Here is a 17,922-nt window from a genome sequence, read left to right on the forward strand (position 1 = left end):
TTTCTGCCTCACCTCCACTTTGGGCATTTTCCTTTGCTTTCTTAGAGGCTTAGCAAAGTCGCCAGTTATCCACAGACCTGGCTTGGCTTGGTCTTCCAAGAACCCCTCCCTTGCCCCACGGAGGGTGCTGTGTGCGGGCTGGAGGCTGAGGTGGGGAACTGTGCCAATGGCCACATTCGGAGAGCCTGCAGCAGGGCCAGCCCAGCTTCACAGCGATGTGTGTGGGCTCCTGGGTCCCTTGGGAAGCTGGGCCAGGAAGTTTAGCACAGTGAATAAGCCTGGCCCTTGGCAGCCACAGACCCGGACCCAAATCTCAACTCTAGTTTTTGCTGGTCATGCAACTGGGCAATTTCTTTGACTCTTCTGAACCTCGGTTTGCTTGTCTGTAAAATGGGGCTGACGACGGTACTCACCCCACAGGGCTGTTGGGAAGATTACATGCCGCAGGGATGCACTGAGCAAGCTTTCAGGACACGGAACTCTCCTGCTATCGTCTCTGCCACAATCCCTGTCTCTCTCAGGAATTTCACTGCATTCACCCCATCCAAGCAGACCCTGAAGCTGGCTGCTCGGGCCAGGTCATAGAGGGAAGCTGAGCAGGCCGTGGTCCAGCTGTGTGGACCTGGAGATGGACCAGGAAACCACAAGCAGAAGTAGAGAGCGCAGAGCTGAGCCATGCAAATGACATGCAAAGAGCTAGGAAGTCCTGCCGTGGACGCTGCTGGCAGCTCACAGAAGCCCCAGTAGGCAAATCCTCCTACTTCCCCAGCCGGGGAGGAACCAGGCACCGAGGGAGACAAGCCCTCTGTGAGCGGCCCAGCGCGCATGCGTTCATCCTTCCGCGGATTTACCAGCCCCCCTACTATGTGCCAGGCACTGAGGATACAGCAGCGAACCCAGTAGCCGTGCCGCGCGGCGGGAGGCAGAGATGGGAACAACTTAGCACAGAAAGATGTCATGGCAGAGGGGGACACACACCAAGAAAAAAGTAATGGCACTGGGAGGCGGCCGAAGGGGGGCCTCTCAGAAGTGAGATTTTAGCTGGATGAGGAGTGCAGGAGAGAAGTGAGAGGAAAGAATGTTCCAGAAAGAGGAGGCAGTATGTGCCAAGGTCTGGACACAGGAACGAGCCTGCCAGGAGCTGAGACCTGGAGCACAGGGCCCAGGACGGACCAGCCCCCCAGGTCACCCATCTTCCCGCAGCTGAGGGGCCGGACCGAGTTCGGAAACACTCTCATCCGTCAGCCAGGACCGCACATCTTGGGTGTGTTTCCACGAGTGCTACCTAGATGTCCAAAGACGACCTTGGGCCCTTCCTGGTCAACTTTTCGCGTCATCTTTGGGCCTTTTGTGTGCTGACTCCTAGGGGAGACCAGGCAGGGAGTCGACTGACCCTGAGCCACACCACGTGCACTAGGGTTTGAGGCCCCTCCTCCCTGGATGCGCGGGCACCCAGCACGGCTGTGTGTCCCCGGAAGGAAACCTTGGCCTGCGCCTCGCTCTTCTGCCTGCGGTGGCCGCCCAAGTACAAGACCCTCTTAAGCGCCGCCCGCTGCGGGCCCAGGGCTGACTGGCGCCCCCTAGAGGAGCCAGAGGGCCAGGCACCTTCGAAAGGATGAGTCTGGCGCATGAATGGCCGCCTCGGTTGGCATCCGCAGGGCTTTGTCCTCACAGGTTGATTTCTCCCCATTAGGCAGGAGCCGGGAGGAGACGCTGAGACCCCGCGAGGAGGAGGGCAGCCTGGGGTGGGGGCGGAGCTGGGGGCATCACGCCGCAATACAAAGACCGGGATCTAACGTAGGGCTTGTGAAACCCCAAACTGCAGCTGAGGCCCAACTCGAAGCACAGAAGGTGCTCAGAGACCTTGCTGCTGAGGCGCCAGGAGTCACAGTGAGCTCCCGGGGAGGGGCAGCAGCTGTGCTGGGGGGGGGCCTGCCGGCAGGGATCCGTCCAGACCTGGCACGGCTGCCCACCTTCCCTCAGCCAATCCAAGAGGGCTGGAAAGAGAGAAGGGTCCTGCCTTCTCCCCGCAAGGCCAAGAGCAGAGGGGCTTAAAGAGAATCCCTTATTCAGACCGGACGCCTGCCAGGAGGGGAGGCTGCCGCTGTGCTCACAGCTCCCTCTCCCTTCAGCCAGCACACTGGCTGCCCTGCTACTTGGGAGCCGCGGGCGGGCTGCGAGGTGGAGCAGAAGGGGCCACGGCCAGGTCCCTGCTGGGGCAGGCAAAGTCATGAGCTCCTTGCGTGTGTATCGGGGGGCGTGGGGGGTGGATACTAGGATGAAAAGCTGACTTTTGCTTTGTTGATTCTTCACTAGAGGGCCCCCAGCAGGGTGAGGGAAACTCAGCAGTGAGAGGCCGATCCCCCGTGGGAGAAGCTGGAGCCAGCGGGATGAAGCGATGGGCGCTCTGTGGCACAGAGATGTTCAACAACTTGCCTAAGGTCACACAGCTAGGAGGTGGCAACCCAGGGAGTCTGGCTCTGGACCACTGCAGTCCGCTGCCCCTCGGCACAGTCAGATGCAGTTATTGGAAGAAAAATAAAACGAATGCACGTTTCCACCCCTGCAAATACCGACTCAGTTACCTGTAACATGATCTTGCTTTAGGCGACCTACCTTCCCTGTGGCTGGGAATCTTGAGCCCACATGTCTGTCTATACCAGCTGCCCACTGCAGCCCAGCCTCCTCCAGAGAGAAGACAAGGGCTCACCGCAGCAACACTCTAGGCTGGACCCGGTGATGGCCCGGGGGGGGCTCGAGGGGCTCAGGTGTTCTTTCGCTCAGAGTGAGGGCTGAACCCCGCGGACTAGGTTTAAAGGTCCCTCCACCGAGTCCCTGCTGCGATAGACATGTTGGCTGTGTCACGAGGCAGGAATGAGTCACCCTGCCCCACTGTGACCCAGTGCAGCGGATGCAAAGGCCAGGTGCAAATGAACATCCTCAGCCGACATCACCTCCGCTGCAGCCCTATCCTTAGAGCAGCGTCCTGGGGTGGCTGCGAGCAGCCTGCACAGGGGCTCGGAATGCCCCCCGGCAGCACCCCCCCCCCCAAGGCCTCAGGGTCCATGCGTCCTCCCTTCTCTGGGCCTTGTCCTCAGGGCACTGGGCAGAGTTCCCGGTGTGCCAGCCTCTCTGACATCCTGAGGCCATCCAGATCTTGCCCCGGCTCTTCAGAGGCAGGACTTGCCCGGAGCCGAGGGATGCGAGCCCGGCCAGCAGAGGAGCCTCAGCTGATTCCACAGGGATTCATGCAGCACACGAGAGTCGCTGCCTGGCCCTCGGGCACCCTCATTTCCCTTTGATGAGTCAGTCGCGAGTGGTTCTAGGTTCTGGTGACTTGTCAGCAGAAGCCCACTGGCTCTGGGCGCGGAGATGACGGGGGGCGGGGGGAGAGGTGGCTGCTCTCCTTCCCCAAGGATGATGCCTTTCGTCAAAGGCTTGGCTGGCAAGGCCTGGCTTCCCCTGGCATCATCCTCCCACCCACCCTGGCACCTCCGTAAGAGCAGCTCGAGTTGTGAAATTCCAGCGGCTGCCCGGAATAGGAATGCTCCCCCCCCTACACACACACCCCCATGCCACTCACAGGAGGTGGTGTTGAAACATTCAACAGCAGGGCCTGCTGTCACCTCCAAGTTCCTCTTTTGAGCCAGTCAGGATGAGTCCTTTAGTACTGAGGACCCTAAACACTGAGGCCTGGAGCCGGAGTGGGGGTGGGGGGCAGCGGGCAGGGGGAGGCGGCCTCTTCACATGTTGACGTGACCTCATGATGCAAGACAGGGGTCATCTCTCCTCTTGACTAGTGACCTCAGGACTAGTCAGAGGGGCAGGGTCTGCCTGGACCCACACCCGGACGCTCTACCCGGGGCAGGGAAGACAGCTTCTTTTCTTGGGAGGGCTCCCCATCGCAGAAGGACAGAATTGGAGGGGCCATACCTTCTAGGGAGAGAAGCAGGGGCCCCAGGCTCTGGCCACACCCCGCACTGCTTCCCTGGGGTTCTGGAATACTCCAGGCCCATGCTTTGAAGACTCAGCCCCACAGATGGACGTAAGAAGCATCAAGGCATGTGGTCCTGCGATGACCCCGCCCACTTCAGTCCTGGCCCCTCCTCCTTCCCTTCCTTCCCAAGGTCCTCCTCGGCTTGACACCCCCCCACCCTGTCACCACGCTCATCCTCGTGACTCCTAGGAAGGCAGAATTTCTTCTGCAAACTAATTTAAAGCTGTGGCCACTCCCATTAGGGCTCAGTAGATTTGGCGTTGCTGTGGCTGTGGTGGAAGCTGCAGATGCGGCTTGGATCCTGCATTGCTGTGGCTGTGGTGTAGGCCAGCAGCTGCAGCTCCCATTCGACCCCTGGCCTGCAAACTTCCATATGCCGCGGGTGCGGCCCTAACATATAAATAAATCAATATAAAACAAAAAATCGTTCATTTCCAATATAGGTACACCGGAAACCAAAGAGAATGGGGGTGAGAGAGGGGCTGAAGGAGGAGGGCGTGAGATGGCAGTTAAGGAGGAGCTACGCTTCTCTGGGGAGACCTCAGACAAGGCTTTGCCTCCTGGACACCACAGCAATACTTTTACATGCCCTCAATCAAAGAAACTTCGGGATATGGGGGGAGGGGACAAAAATGGGACACAAACAATAACAAATCAACCTAACTGTGCTAGAAATGAGTCACATGACCACTCGAAAAGAAACGGGGAACGCAAGAGCTACGTTGAGTAACTTTGGAAAATAGTATTTTGATTGGATACCGTAAGGCTCCAGACCAAAAGAACCGTATACAAATACGATGTTCTAGTTACTAAACCTGTTTCTCATGAGGATGGGGGTTAAACCCCCCCCGAAATTTCTTCCTAGCTATGCCAGGAGTGAACAAATAAGCGAACAAACCTCAGATAATGAGAGCGGGTTTCTTACTGATGGAGAGAGAAGTTACAGATAAGGAAAGGGAGACGGGGAGTTCCCGTCGTGGCTCAGTGGTTAATGAATCAGACTAGGAACCATGAGGTTGCGGGTTCGATCCCTGGCCTTGCTCAGTGGGTTAACGATCCGGCGTTGCCGTGGGCTGTCGTGTAGGTCCCAGACGCGGCTCGGATTCTGAGTTGCTGTGGCTCTGGTGTTAGGCTGGCGGCTACAGCTCCGATTCGACCCCTAGCCTGGGAACCTCCATATGCCCCGGGAGCAGCCAAGAAATGGCAAAAAGAAAAAAAAAACTTTAAAAAGTAAATAAATAAAGGGAGATGTCTAGAATGAACTACCCTGGGGGTTGGAGTGGAATCGGAGAAATCAGTACAAGCTCTTAGGTTTGTTCGCTTTTCTTTTCCACCTGCACCAGTGGCATATGGAAACTCCCAGGCCAGGGATCGAATCCAAGCCAGAGCTGCAACCTCCTCCACCGCTGCAGCATCACCGGATTCTTAACCCACCACACCGGGCTGGGGACAGAACCAGCGCCTCCACAGAAACAAGCTGATCATTAACCCACTGTGCCACAGTGCATCTCCTGAACTCATAGTTTTTAATGTAGGTACAGGTAGATAGATAGAGAAGTGAAAAAAAGATGTGCGTACGCTCGGATTAATGTATACCTCTCAATTTTCTAGCTCCGTCTGCCGAGAGAGCCTAGGAACAATGAGCCCACCTAGTACCCAGACCTTGGTTTCTCAATATTCTCCAATCAAAGGAACCGGGGCTCCTTAGAGAAGTGGCTGAATCTAGGACTGGGCAGGAAATATAGAAGATAAATCTGGAACATTTTGTAGAGCCAGAAAACAAGCCAATCCTTGAAAAAGGATGAGGGGTGTCAAAAGGACATGGAAGCCAGCTTAAAGGAGCCCTCGATGGCCCAAGCCAGGGCCATCTGAACAGCTAAATAGTGAACAGTGTTGGGTTACAATTCATAGGATGAAACAAATGCCCATATGTCTACACTAATGTCAGAAATAATAAAGTTAAAAGGAAAAAATGGAGGAGAAGGGACAAGTCTTCATTACAAAAGAATTCCAACTCATAAACGCGGGAGGAATGAAATACAAAATGACCAGCACACAAACACCATGGTAATAATTATTACAAGGAAGATCCACTAACGGATGCTAAAATCTGCAGGTGAACATCTGAGAGGAAGCAAGATATCTACCCAGTCTCAGAGTATTTCCCCCAAGAAGTGGATCAATTACAAAGAGAAAACAATGACTTCCCAGTGGAGAGATCCAGCCCTGCCTGAACTTCACGACCAAACTGAGCATCGACACCATCCGTCCCCAGATACGGGGTCCTCAGGGGGATGTAGCATCACTTCTTGGGGGATTCTTGCCCAATATTCATAACCACACAGCCTAACCATGAGAGATGATTCCAAACCCAATGGAGAAAAAAATTCTATAAAATAACTCACCAGACCCAAAGTCATAAAGTCCAAGGCAAGACCGAGGAACTGTCAAAGCCTGGAAGAGATGAAGGAGGCAAAAACGACGAAATGCAATGTGGGATCCTGGGCTGGATTTTGGAACTGAAAGGGGATGTTGGAGGAAAGAGGCTAAAATCCAAATAAGGGTTTGGACCAATGCCCTCTTCCTGGTTTGGATGGCTATACCGTGCCATGTAAGTTGCTAACATTAGGGGGAAGCTTGGTGACGGGGATCGGGGACCATGTAACCCTTTCTATAGTTACATGGCCTCACACACCCTCTATCTGTCTTTCCTGGTGGTTTTCAAAAAGCCTCACTGTCCTTCATGAACTTGATTAAACTGCTATTTAAGGAAGAGTCGCAGTTCCTAATTACTGGGAGGTGGACCAGTGCGGAGCTGGCTGCCTCAAAATCCCCTAACCCCACGTTCCTAAACTGGGGTTGAGCCTCTCTGGAGGCTCTTAGAGGCAAATTTTCCTTTCGATGGCAATAGTTAGTCATTCGTATCGTTCATATATTCTGGAATATCTTGATGAGGCCATGACCAAATGCCACCATGAGATGCCGATGCACTTGTGTCTATCATCGAATTGTTGTCCCCTAAAAGGACAGGGCATGCCAGGTGTGTTCTTGGGGTCCGCGAGAGCTCAAGTTTGAGCCTAAGCGTTAAAATACAGAAAATGTTTAGAATAGTGCCTAGCACATAATAAGCATTCCATAAATGCTATTGATTAGCTATTAGGGAGCTTTCTTTCTTTCTTTCTTTGGCTGCCCTATGGCATAAGGGCCAGAGATCAAATAGGAGCCGCAATTGTGGCAACACAAGATCCTTAACCCACTGTGCCGGGCTGAGGATTGAACCTGTGTCCCAGCATTGCAGAGACACCACCAACCTGGTTGTTTCACAGCGGGAGCTTTCTTAGCATACACATTTCTGCTGCCCAACTCCAGGTGGCTTTGAGATAAGGCCAAGAAATAAAACATTCCCTGGAAGACTTTGCTTCACAGTAATGGTTTCCGTTTTACAAATACATACACACCCACCTCCTCACCAAACACACGACTACAAGACTGGGAAGGCACCTTAGAGGCCAGCTAGTATGACTCTCCCATTCTACAGGTAGGAAAATGGAGGCTCTGAGCAATGAAGAGCCTGGCTCAGATGAGAAAGGGGCAAATCTGTAACTAGAATCTGAGTCTAGAACCCCGGACAGTCATGGCATCCTCTGGCTTGGATAGGAATCAGATACTGGTGCCCAGCAGTGAGTGACCTCAGCTCCTCTCCTCACGGTTAATTTTAGAATTCTTTTTCAAATTTCTTCCAGAGTTTCAGGGCATTCAATTACTTCACGTGTCAACTCTGTAAATGTAGGTTTCCTGACAATAACATTCATTCGAGTCAGATTTAAAAATGCATTAGCAATGATCTGGCTCTAGAAGTCCTATATATTTTAAAATACATACATTTCTTTTTTATTGAAGTATAGTTGATTTACAATGTCGTGGCAATTTCTACTGTACAGCAAAGTGACTCAGTTATATATACATACATAAACATTCTTTTTTTTTTTTGCCTTTTTCTAGGGCCACACCCGCAGCATATGGAGGTTCCCAGGCCAGGGGTCTAATTGGAGCTGTAGCCACCGGCCTACACCACAGCCACAGCAACGTGGGATCTGAGCCACGTCTGTGACCTGCACCTTAGCTCATGGCAATGCCGGATCCTTAACTCACTGAGCAAGGCCAGGGATCGAACCTGCAACCTCAGGGTTCCTAGTTGGATTCGTTTACCACCGAGCCATGATGGGAACCCCCTACATTCTTCGTTATATTGTTTTCTATTACGGTTTATCTCAGGATATTGAATACACTTCCCTGTGCTATAGAGCAGGACTTTGTTGTTTATCCATTCCTGTGTAATAGTTCGCATCTGCTAACCCTAAACTCCCAGTCCATCCCCCCCGCCCCCCCGCCGCCCCCGCTTCTCCCCCTTGTCAAGTCTGCTCTCTGTAACTGTGAGTCTGTCTTTGTTTCATAGATAGGTTCATTTGTCTCTCTCTCTCTCTCTCTCTTTTTTTTTTTTTTTTTTTGTGTGTGTGTGGCTGCTCTGTGGCCTGTGGAGTTCCCGGGCTAAGGGATCAGATCTAAGCTGCAATTGCAACACTGAAGCAATGCCAGGTCATTTAATGCACTGTACTGGGGATCAAACCGGCCGCCTGGTGCTGCAGAGATGGTGCCGTTCCCATTGCACCACAGCAGGAACTCCTGTGTCATATTTTAGATCCCACATATAAGGGATATCATTTTGTATTTGGACATACTTCACTTAGTATGATAATCTCTAGTTCTACCCATGTTGTGCTGCAAGTATCATTCTTTTTTTTTTATGGCTGAGTAGTATTCCGTTATATATAGATGTCCTATATACTTTTAAAAATTATTTTTGAATCTGTGATTTTAGCCGCCTCTTAATCGTAGTGTTATAACGTTATGGTTTCTTTTACAATACCCATCCATATTTGCATTAAATATGTTTGCACATCACAATTCCTTAAACGATTATTTTTGAAATTTGTAATACATATAATAACCATAATAGTTTTTTCTCGACAGTAGCTTTAAGTTTGATTTGCTTTGTTTCATACCAGGCCATCCCTACTCATGAGTTCTTTAATCTTAATTCATTTCGTGCTCAGCTGGGGTATTTCGAGTGCCCTCTGTAAGAATGTGTGGGTGAGGTACTTTCTGAGACTCCATGAATGTCATATGTCATTCATGGAGGCTCACTATATAAACTGTAGCTTTGCTGATTATGGAAGTGGCACGAGTTATAATTTTTTCACCCTCCAAATGTTCATAGAAAGCCAACATAATCAACTGAAAGATGGCTCTCACAAGGAAGAGCACTAGGCAAGGTGACTGGGTACAAATTAAAATAGAAATTAATATCATTCAATCAAGCAAATGAAGAACAGAATTGTGCCAGAAAAAAAAGACCCACGTCTATGCAACAAAAAGACTAAAATGACAGAAAATAAACTTCTAAAACACACAGGATTTTGATGAAATAAGACTTCTGAGGGACACAAAAGAAGACAATAAATGGAAATGCACACCCTGTCTAGATAGGAAGATTCAAGGGCATAAAGAATCAATTCAAAATGATTCAGAGACCTAACTGGAAAGAGCCTAAACTACAAAACTCAGAAGAAAACAGGAAGAAAGCTTCAGCACATTAGATCTGTCAATGATTTCTTGGAAAAGACACCAAAGCACAAGCAACAAAAGAAAAAAAAAAGAAAAAAGAGAGATAAACTCGACAACATCAAAATTTAAAACTGTACATCAAAGGAAAAAATTAACAGAGTGAAAGGGCAACTTACAAAAAGGGAGAAAATATCTGCACATCAGATACAAAAAAAATAGTAATAAAAAATGGACAAAGGGCTCAAAAAATATTTCTCCAAAGATATACCATTGGCCAATAAGCACACAAAAGGATGCTCAACATCGCTAATCATTAGGGAAATTCAAATAAAAACCACGATGAGACACCACTGCAAACCCATTGGTATGGTTATTGGGAAAAAACAAAATAAAACAAAACTAAGTGTTAGGAGGATGTGGAGAAACTGGGACTTTTGTGCACTGCCGGTGGGAAGGTAAAGGGGGCAGCCACTATGGAAAACAGCACAGTGATTCCTTGAAACATTAAAAATAGAATCAGCATATGACCCAGCAACTCCACTTCTTGGCATATACCCAAAAGAACTGAAAGCAGAGACCTGAACATATGCGTGTCCCCCTGTGTTCACTGCAGCATTAGTCACAACAGCCGAAATGCAGGATAGCCCATTGTATGTATGAATGGCTACACGGACAGACGAATGGGTAAATAAAAAGGGGTCCATACATACAATGGGCTCTGATCCCCTAAAAAGGAAGGAAGTCCTGTCACAGGCTCCAGCATGGCTGGATCTTGAGGACATGACTGGAGGTGAAATAGACCAACCGCTGAAAAAGACGAATACTGTATGTTTCCACCTCTGTGAGGTCCCTGGAGTAGTGACATTCACAGAGACAGAAAGCTGAATGGTGGTTACCAGGTGCTGGGGGAGAGGGGGAGGAGTTGTTCCACGAGTATAGTTGTAGTTTTACAAGGAGAAAAGAGTCCTGTAGGTTAGCTGCACGTCAATGTGAGGAAACTTAACACAACTGGACGGTACAATTAAAAACAAAGCCATATGCATTTTGCCTCAACTTTTCAAGAGAGGGGAAAAAGAAGAATTAATTGACTTCTTTGTGATGTGACATAGGAAAGCCAAGGCTCTCTGAGTTTCAGCCTAGGGAACAGGCGGGAAGGAGAGAGGGCGGACTGCCTGTTACAGAGCAGCTGTTCCATGTCGGGTACCCGTGCTGGGTGCTTCCACTTGACTGTCCAGCTTAATGATCATAAGCACCCCCCGGACACCCCGCTTCCTACAGTTCAGGGAGGGTGAGTCATGGATTTGGCCCAAGTCCTGTGGCCACAGTTCCTACGGCCTGAGCTGGAAGCACATCCAAAGTGGGCCGGTTCCCAAAGCTCACGTTCTCTCCTACGCCAGCTTCACGCCAGCTTCACCGGAAGTTATCCCCTCTGCGTTCGAGGCGCCCCAAGGGCTGAGGACAGGGTTTTGCATCTGCCTCACAACTGGAGGCTTCCCGGGAAGCCTTCTTGCACATGAATTGCCTCAAACCGCATGGTCTGTGATTCATTCTCCACGGGGGTAGGGGTGGCTCACTTCCTCGGTCCTAGCTTCTTTTTCAAGAGCTAAGATTCCTGAAGGGACATTTAGCTGAGAAACGGGCCTGTGACATGGGGGTGGGGGTGGGGGGGTAGAGGAACGACTCTGGGGCCAGGAGAGGGAGGACATGTGAAAAGGTTGGTGGCGATGGCATCGGAGGGCAGGGCGCGGAGCATGCAGAAGTGTGCAAAAGGGAAGACGCTGCTGAAGAGTGGGTGCGATCCCGGGCCCGGGGACGTCCGCGTGCCCCTGGTGCGGCAAAAATACATAAATAAATAAAGGTCAGGGAGAACAGCTAAAGGAGCCGAGATAAGCCTTTGCCTGCTTCTCACCTTTGCTCAGCCTCCGCTTTACTAAGGAAAGGACAGAGAGATGCTCAGGAAGACAAAGCTAGTTAAGAGCCAGGAGAGACGCGGGGAGGGGGAAAGATGCTACCATGTTAGGCGGGTTAGACCCTGACTCCGCGCCAGGGACGGTGCTTAGGGCTTGAAGCACTGATCTCATTTACTCAGAATGATCCCATGAAACTCTGAACATACCAGGATGGCCAGCCACCAACTCCTGGGGGCTAACAGACCTGCCCAAAGTCATACGACTAGCAAGTAGCAGAGGCAGAATTTGCCCCCCAGTCTATCTGACTCCCTCCTACCCAGGAGATCATCTGGAAGAAGAATGAAGGTGAATGGCTGCATCCTGGTGCCTTTGGGTACAGTTATAATAGTAGCAGCAGGAACACGGATTGAGGGCTTGCCATGTGCCCGCGCACAGCAGTGCTTTCTATGAATTCACCCGTAGACTCTGTAAGAGGCAGACACTCTCATTGCCATTTTCCCATTTTACAGATGGGGACACGAGGCACAGAGCATTCTCTCAGCTGGTAAGTGAGGCGTGTCCTTTCTTGGCATGACCGAGGCAACTGAGCTGTTCTGTGTGCACAAAGGAAGCCGTACCCCAGCCGGGGATGGGCAAACGGAAACTACTGCCAAGATGGGGAACCACAGAAAGACTAGAAGAATTTACCAAGGTATCGACTCCAGGCAGCAACCAAACTCTGTGGGCTCCTGAGCACTGAGACTGTTTAATCCTGCTGCCTTTCACGTTGAGAGCCCGTCTCCTTTGCCAGCCAGCACTCACGGAGCAATAAAGCAGCAAGAGTGCAAATGCAAAAACGCAGAGGGGCCAATTACACATGCACTGGCAGTCTTCTGATTTTTTTTTTTTTTGGATGTGGAAAGATTGTGGTTGTGACAAATTGCATTCATTACAGCTGCTCCCTCTCTGCAGCATCACTTCCAGTTTATAGGAGTTAGTTCGATGTGTGTGAAGATTTCATAGTCTGAGGCAAAGCAGATTTTATGGAGCACTGAGACTTCCAGATGCTTTGCCACTGGGATCCAATTGGGACAGACCGTCTAATTCATTATCTCTTTCCCCTGACCATCTTTTCTGCCCTCCTAGAGTGAAAACCATTTCCCACCCCATCGTCTCTCCATTAATCCACCAGCGGGTAATTGCTCTCGGATGCCAGCTTATCCATCTTCTTTAGTCTCCTGTTCCCTCTCAACGCTGGTCCAATTATATAAGAAAAATCTCTTGCCTTCTCTCTCTATCCCATTCGTGAATATGGTTTATTCGTGTGAGAGAAACTTCTCTAACAAGAAAAGAAATCGTCAAGGGATGTGGACCGAGCTAGCATCAGACATTCCTCCTGATACTTGTTCAGGGTTTTTTGTTTTTTTTTTTCTTTGTCTTTTCTAGGGCCACATCCTCGGCATATGGAGGTTCCCAGGCTAGGGGTTGAATCGGAGCTGTAGCCACCGGCCTACGCCAGAGCCACAGCAACGCGGGATCCGAGCCGCGTCTGCAACCTACACCACAGCTCACGGCAACGCCAGATCGTTAACCCACTGAGCAAGGGCAGGGACCGAACCCGCAACCTCATGGTTCCTAGTCGGATTCGTTAACCACTGCGCCACAACGGGAACTCCCAGGGGTTGTTTGTATACCGTTTTACGAAACTAGTCTACAGTCCCATTCAGTCTAGTCTAGAATTCCCTCGGACTCTTAAAAGGCTATTTACCAAGACATTTAGGACAGCAGGCACCAGTGCTATCCTTCCCAGCTTCCTACCAACGATACCCAGGAAGACACACACAAAAGGAAGACATATGGACACAAAGCAAAAAGAAAACCCATGCTGACAGGCTGGAGTCAGGCACTGACATTCTATCTAAATCAGATGGAAATGGATTAAGGAAACCCAGGTTTCAGCTCAGGCCAGAATCTCTGAGGATGGAAGGTGGTGCTTGCAACACGGCTGATAAAAGCTTAGCCTCCCAAGTGGATGTGCACACTTTTTGTATATTTGATCCCTTTCTGATTGCCCCGTCCATGACATTGGGCGGGGGGGGGGGGTGTCACATTCTCGCTGAGATGGGGAAGTTTGGGAAGAGGACAATTTTGAAGGGGGAAGAGTTTTGTTTTTTCCAAATTATTGCCCATTTTGAACCAATGGAGAGAGAGGGGGCTTGGCTGCAGCTCTCGATGTGGGGGTTCAAAGAGAGTAGGGTGCTCCCTGAGGCCAGAAACTGTACAGCAAGAAAGTGAGGAGCTTAGAATCCTAGCCCTAGCTTTTCAAGTGAAGAGGTGACATGGGAAGAGTCAGCAGAATGACACTGAGAAGGTGAAACTCACAAAGTGAGAGGAGAACATGATGTCGCAGGAATCCAAAACAAGGACATTTCAGGAGTTCCTGTTGTGGTGCAGCAGAAACGAACCCCACTAGTATCCATGAGGATGCAGGTTCGATCCCTGGCCTTGCTCAGTGGGTCAGGGATCTGGCGTTGCTGTGAGCGGTGGTGTAGGTTGCAGACATGGCTCGGATCCTGCGTTGCGGTGGCCGTGGTGTAGGCTGGCAGCTGCAGCTCTGATTCAACCTCTAGTCTGGGAACTTCCACATGCTGCAAGTGCAGCCCTAAAAAGCAAACAGACCAACCAAAAGAGCATTTTAGAGTGGTGCAGTGGGTTAAGGATCCGGAATTGCTTCAGCTGTGGCACAGGTCACAGCTGAAGCTCTGGCCTGGGACCTTCCATGTAGTGTGGGTACAGCCAAAACAAAAAAACAAACCGAGTGTTTCAAGGAGGGATCATGGAGTGTGGCTGAAAATCCGTAAAATGAGGGCAGATCCATAAAGAGAGGGCCTGGTAACAGGACAGTGGTGTGTGACATTGGAAGAGTAAGGAGGGCAAGTCAGCAACTCAAAGATTTGCTGAGAAGTGCTGGGTTTTGTGAGATGCCCCACTATCCTTCTGCTAACTTTCTTCTCTTTCTTTATCTAGCAACATTCATTTGTGACCTAAAGGATCCTAATTATGTTTTTCCAAGATCTGTATATACATCTAAAAAGAACCACCTATATGATTACCTGTCAAAGTGTTAACAGTGGTTCTCGTGAAGGCAATATTAGATATAATTTTTTCCTATAAAATGTTATAGTAATACACATCTTTTGTATTTTTTTCACATAAACAATAACTATTTTAAAAATAGACAGTGGTTCTGGGGAAATGGAGTAGATGCGCTTTTCTCTATTCCTCCCGCTAAGTACAACTATAAAACCTGGGTATTATATAATCAACTGACATAGAGTGTCTGAAAGGGGGAGAGAAGGCAGACTTGGAGACCTTGGGAACAAGAAGCCATATGGTGGTGAGTTCCCTGGGTTTTTTGTTGTTGTTGTTGCTGGGTTTGTTTTTTGTGTTTTTTTGTTTGTTTGTTTGTTTGCTTGCTTAATATATCCCAGACTTGGAGCTGAAGAGCCAGCAACTTGGAAATGCTAATAGGTAGAAACCAAAAAAAAAAAAAAATGGTGGGGAGGTGGGGGGAGAGGGGAAACCTACTTTCTTTACCCAAAGGACCAGGAAAGAGGCAGGTTATAAGTCAGAAAACTTTTAGACAGTAACTGCTCTACTCCAGTCAAAACACCATAGAAAAAAAACACAGAGTCATCTTCACTAGCAAAGGCCACAGACTTCACTCCAGCCAGGCTATAATGGAGTGCCCCAACCCCTCTCCCAACCATAGGTGGTATCTGAGAAAGCCAAGGGAGCCAGGCCTTCCATCCACACTTCCTTCTGCCCCTCAATCTCAGTGGGGACCACTGGGAAGCCTGGATTTCCAGCCCAACCAGACAGTAAAGAGCACCCCTCCCCGTTCTGGGGCATGTCAGAGGAAGCCTAGTGAAGGAGTCAGGACTTTCACTACTGCCCGGCAGGCATGAGGTCATTTCCTCTACCCCACAGTGTCAATGGAGTAATGACGAGGCCCTCCTGTCCCTCCCAGCCAGGGAGATCAGTGGAGGCCTAGTGGGAAGCCAGGATTCCCACTCCACCAGCACTAATGAGCATCTCCCCGGTGTCAATGGAAGCTGAGAACGGAACATGGGTTTTCACCTTCACCTGGCAGTAAAAAGGTGGTTCCCCCCACCCGGCCCCTATTACCCTTTCAGGGACATGTCAGAGAAAGCCAGCAAGGCAGAGGTTAAAATAAGATCCAGAGGCTCATAACTTGTAAGGAAAAATACCCAAAAGGACCAGGTTTCAATCAAAAATAACTAGTCTCTCAAGAATAAGAAAACTCTTAAACTAAATGAAAAAAAAGGCAATCAATAGATGCCAGCATCAAAACGATAGATGTTAAAAATATCTGACAAAAACTTTAAAGCAACCATCATTAAAAATGCTTCAATGAATGATTATAAACATATGAAAACTTGAGAAGTCTCAGCAAAGAGATAAATAAGCACCAAGTGAAAATTTTAGAACTGAAAAATATAATAACTGAAATTAAAAAAAAAAACTCAGTGGATGAGTTCAAGAGCAGAATGGAAGGGACAGAGGAAAGAATCAATGAATTTGAATACAGAATAATAACATGATCCAATCTGAACAACAGAGAGAAAATCAACTGAAGAAAAATGAACACCATCTCAAGGAAATGTAGGCCTATAACAAATAAGTCTTAACATTCATGTCATCTGAGTCCCAGAGTAGAGGACAGAGCTAAAAAGGTACTCAAATAAATAAAAGCTGAAAACTTGTCAAATTTGGCACAATACATAAAACTACATATTCAAGAAGTTGTATGAATACCAAATGAAATAAATCCAAGAAATACACACCAAGATACACCATCGTCAAACTTCTAAAAATTAAAGACAAACGAAATATCTTGAAAGCAGCAAGGAAAAACAATTCAAATGGCAGTGGTTTCTTATCAGAAGTCATGAAAGCCAAAAGGAATGGGACATTTTTCCAAATGCTAAAAGAAAAGAATTGTCAACCTCGAATTCTATATGCAGTGGAAATATCTTCCAGGAGTGAAGGGGAAACCAAAACATTCTCAGATGGAAAAACAAAAAACAAAAAACAAAAACCTAAGAGAATTTGTTGCCAGCACACCTACTCTAAAAGAATGGCTAAAGGAAATTCTCTAAACGGAAAAAAAAAAAAGATGATAAAAGAAAAATAGCTTGGAACATCAGGAATGCAGAAAGAACACAGCAAGCAAAAATATGGGTAAATAATAGACTTCCCTTCTCCTTTTAAGGTTTCTAAATTATGTTTGATGGTTGAATTAAAAATTGTAACACTGTCTGATGTGGTTCTAGATGTATTCAGAGTAAATATTTAAGACAATTATATAGTAATTGGGGAAAAGTAAAGAGGCCTAAAAAATGGTAAGGCTTCTACACTTCATTAGAACTGGTGAAATTATGACATAATTAAATTGTGACAAGTTATGCATATAAAATGTAATATCTAGAGCGACCACTAAAAAAAGCTATATATGAGAGATACATATAAAAACAGTATGGATAAATCAAACTGATTTCTAAAAAAAAGCTTAAGTAATCCATAGGAATCCAGGGCAAAAACCAACAAAAACACAGGGAAAAACCCCAGAAAACAAATAATAAAATAGATTTAAGCCCTAACATAATGATAATTACATTAAGTTTAATTGGGCTAAATATACCAATTAAAAGACAGAGATTGGCCATGGGTTACAAATCATGACCCAACTATTTGCTGTCTATAAGAAACTTACTTCCAACATAATGATAAAGAAAATAAATTGAAAGTAGTACATAGGTAAAGATACAGCATATAAACATTTATCAAAAAGAAAAAGAAGTGGCTATATTAATATCAGATAGACTTCAAAGAAAATTATAGAGAGATATTATATAACAACAAAAAGGCCAATCCACCAAGGAGACATAGCAATCCCAAACATGCTTCCATCAAACGACAGTTATAAAAATATGTGAACTAAAAAAAATAATAAAATGGAAAGGAGCGATAGACAAACCCATGTAGTTACAGATTTCAACATCCCTCTGTAGACAACTGATAGAATAGTCATATAGAAAGTCAATGATATCTATCCAGCAACACCATGGGTACTTCTTTTCAAGTCCCCGTGGAACATGTACCAAGATAGGTCATATCCAGGACCGTAAAACCAACCTCAACACATTTAAGAGAACTGAAATAACACAGCATAGCTTCTGTGACTACAGTAAAATCAAACTCGAAAGCAATAACAGAACCACACCAGGAAAATCACCAAACACTTGGAAACTAAACACACATCTAAATAATTCATGGGTCAGAGAGGAAGTCTCAAGGGAAATCCAACAATTCATTGAAGCGAATGAA

At 47.9% G+C, this 17,922-nt stretch overlaps 1 protein-coding gene across 5 annotated transcripts in view; it reads right to left on the minus strand.

Moving 5' to 3' along the window:
• Nucleotides 1–17,922, minus strand: part of PIK3R5 (phosphoinositide-3-kinase regulatory subunit 5) — a 76,896-nt gene that overhangs the window by 31,717 nt on the left and 27,257 nt on the right. The window contains exon 1 of one of the 5 annotated variants that reach the window (XM_047759358.1): nucleotides 414–765. The exons of the other annotated variants lie outside the window; for them this stretch is intronic. The gene's annotated coding sequence lies outside the window, so the exon portion shown is untranslated. Of the gene's footprint in view, nucleotides 1–413; nucleotides 766–17,922 lie in introns of those variants that run through there. 5 annotated transcript variants of the gene reach the window in all.

The sequence above is a fragment of the Phacochoerus africanus genome, chromosome 14, assembly GCF_016906955.1.
Source record: "Phacochoerus africanus isolate WHEZ1 chromosome 14, ROS_Pafr_v1, whole genome shotgun sequence".
NCBI classification, from domain to species: domain Eukaryota; kingdom Metazoa; phylum Chordata; class Mammalia; order Artiodactyla; family Suidae; genus Phacochoerus; species Phacochoerus africanus.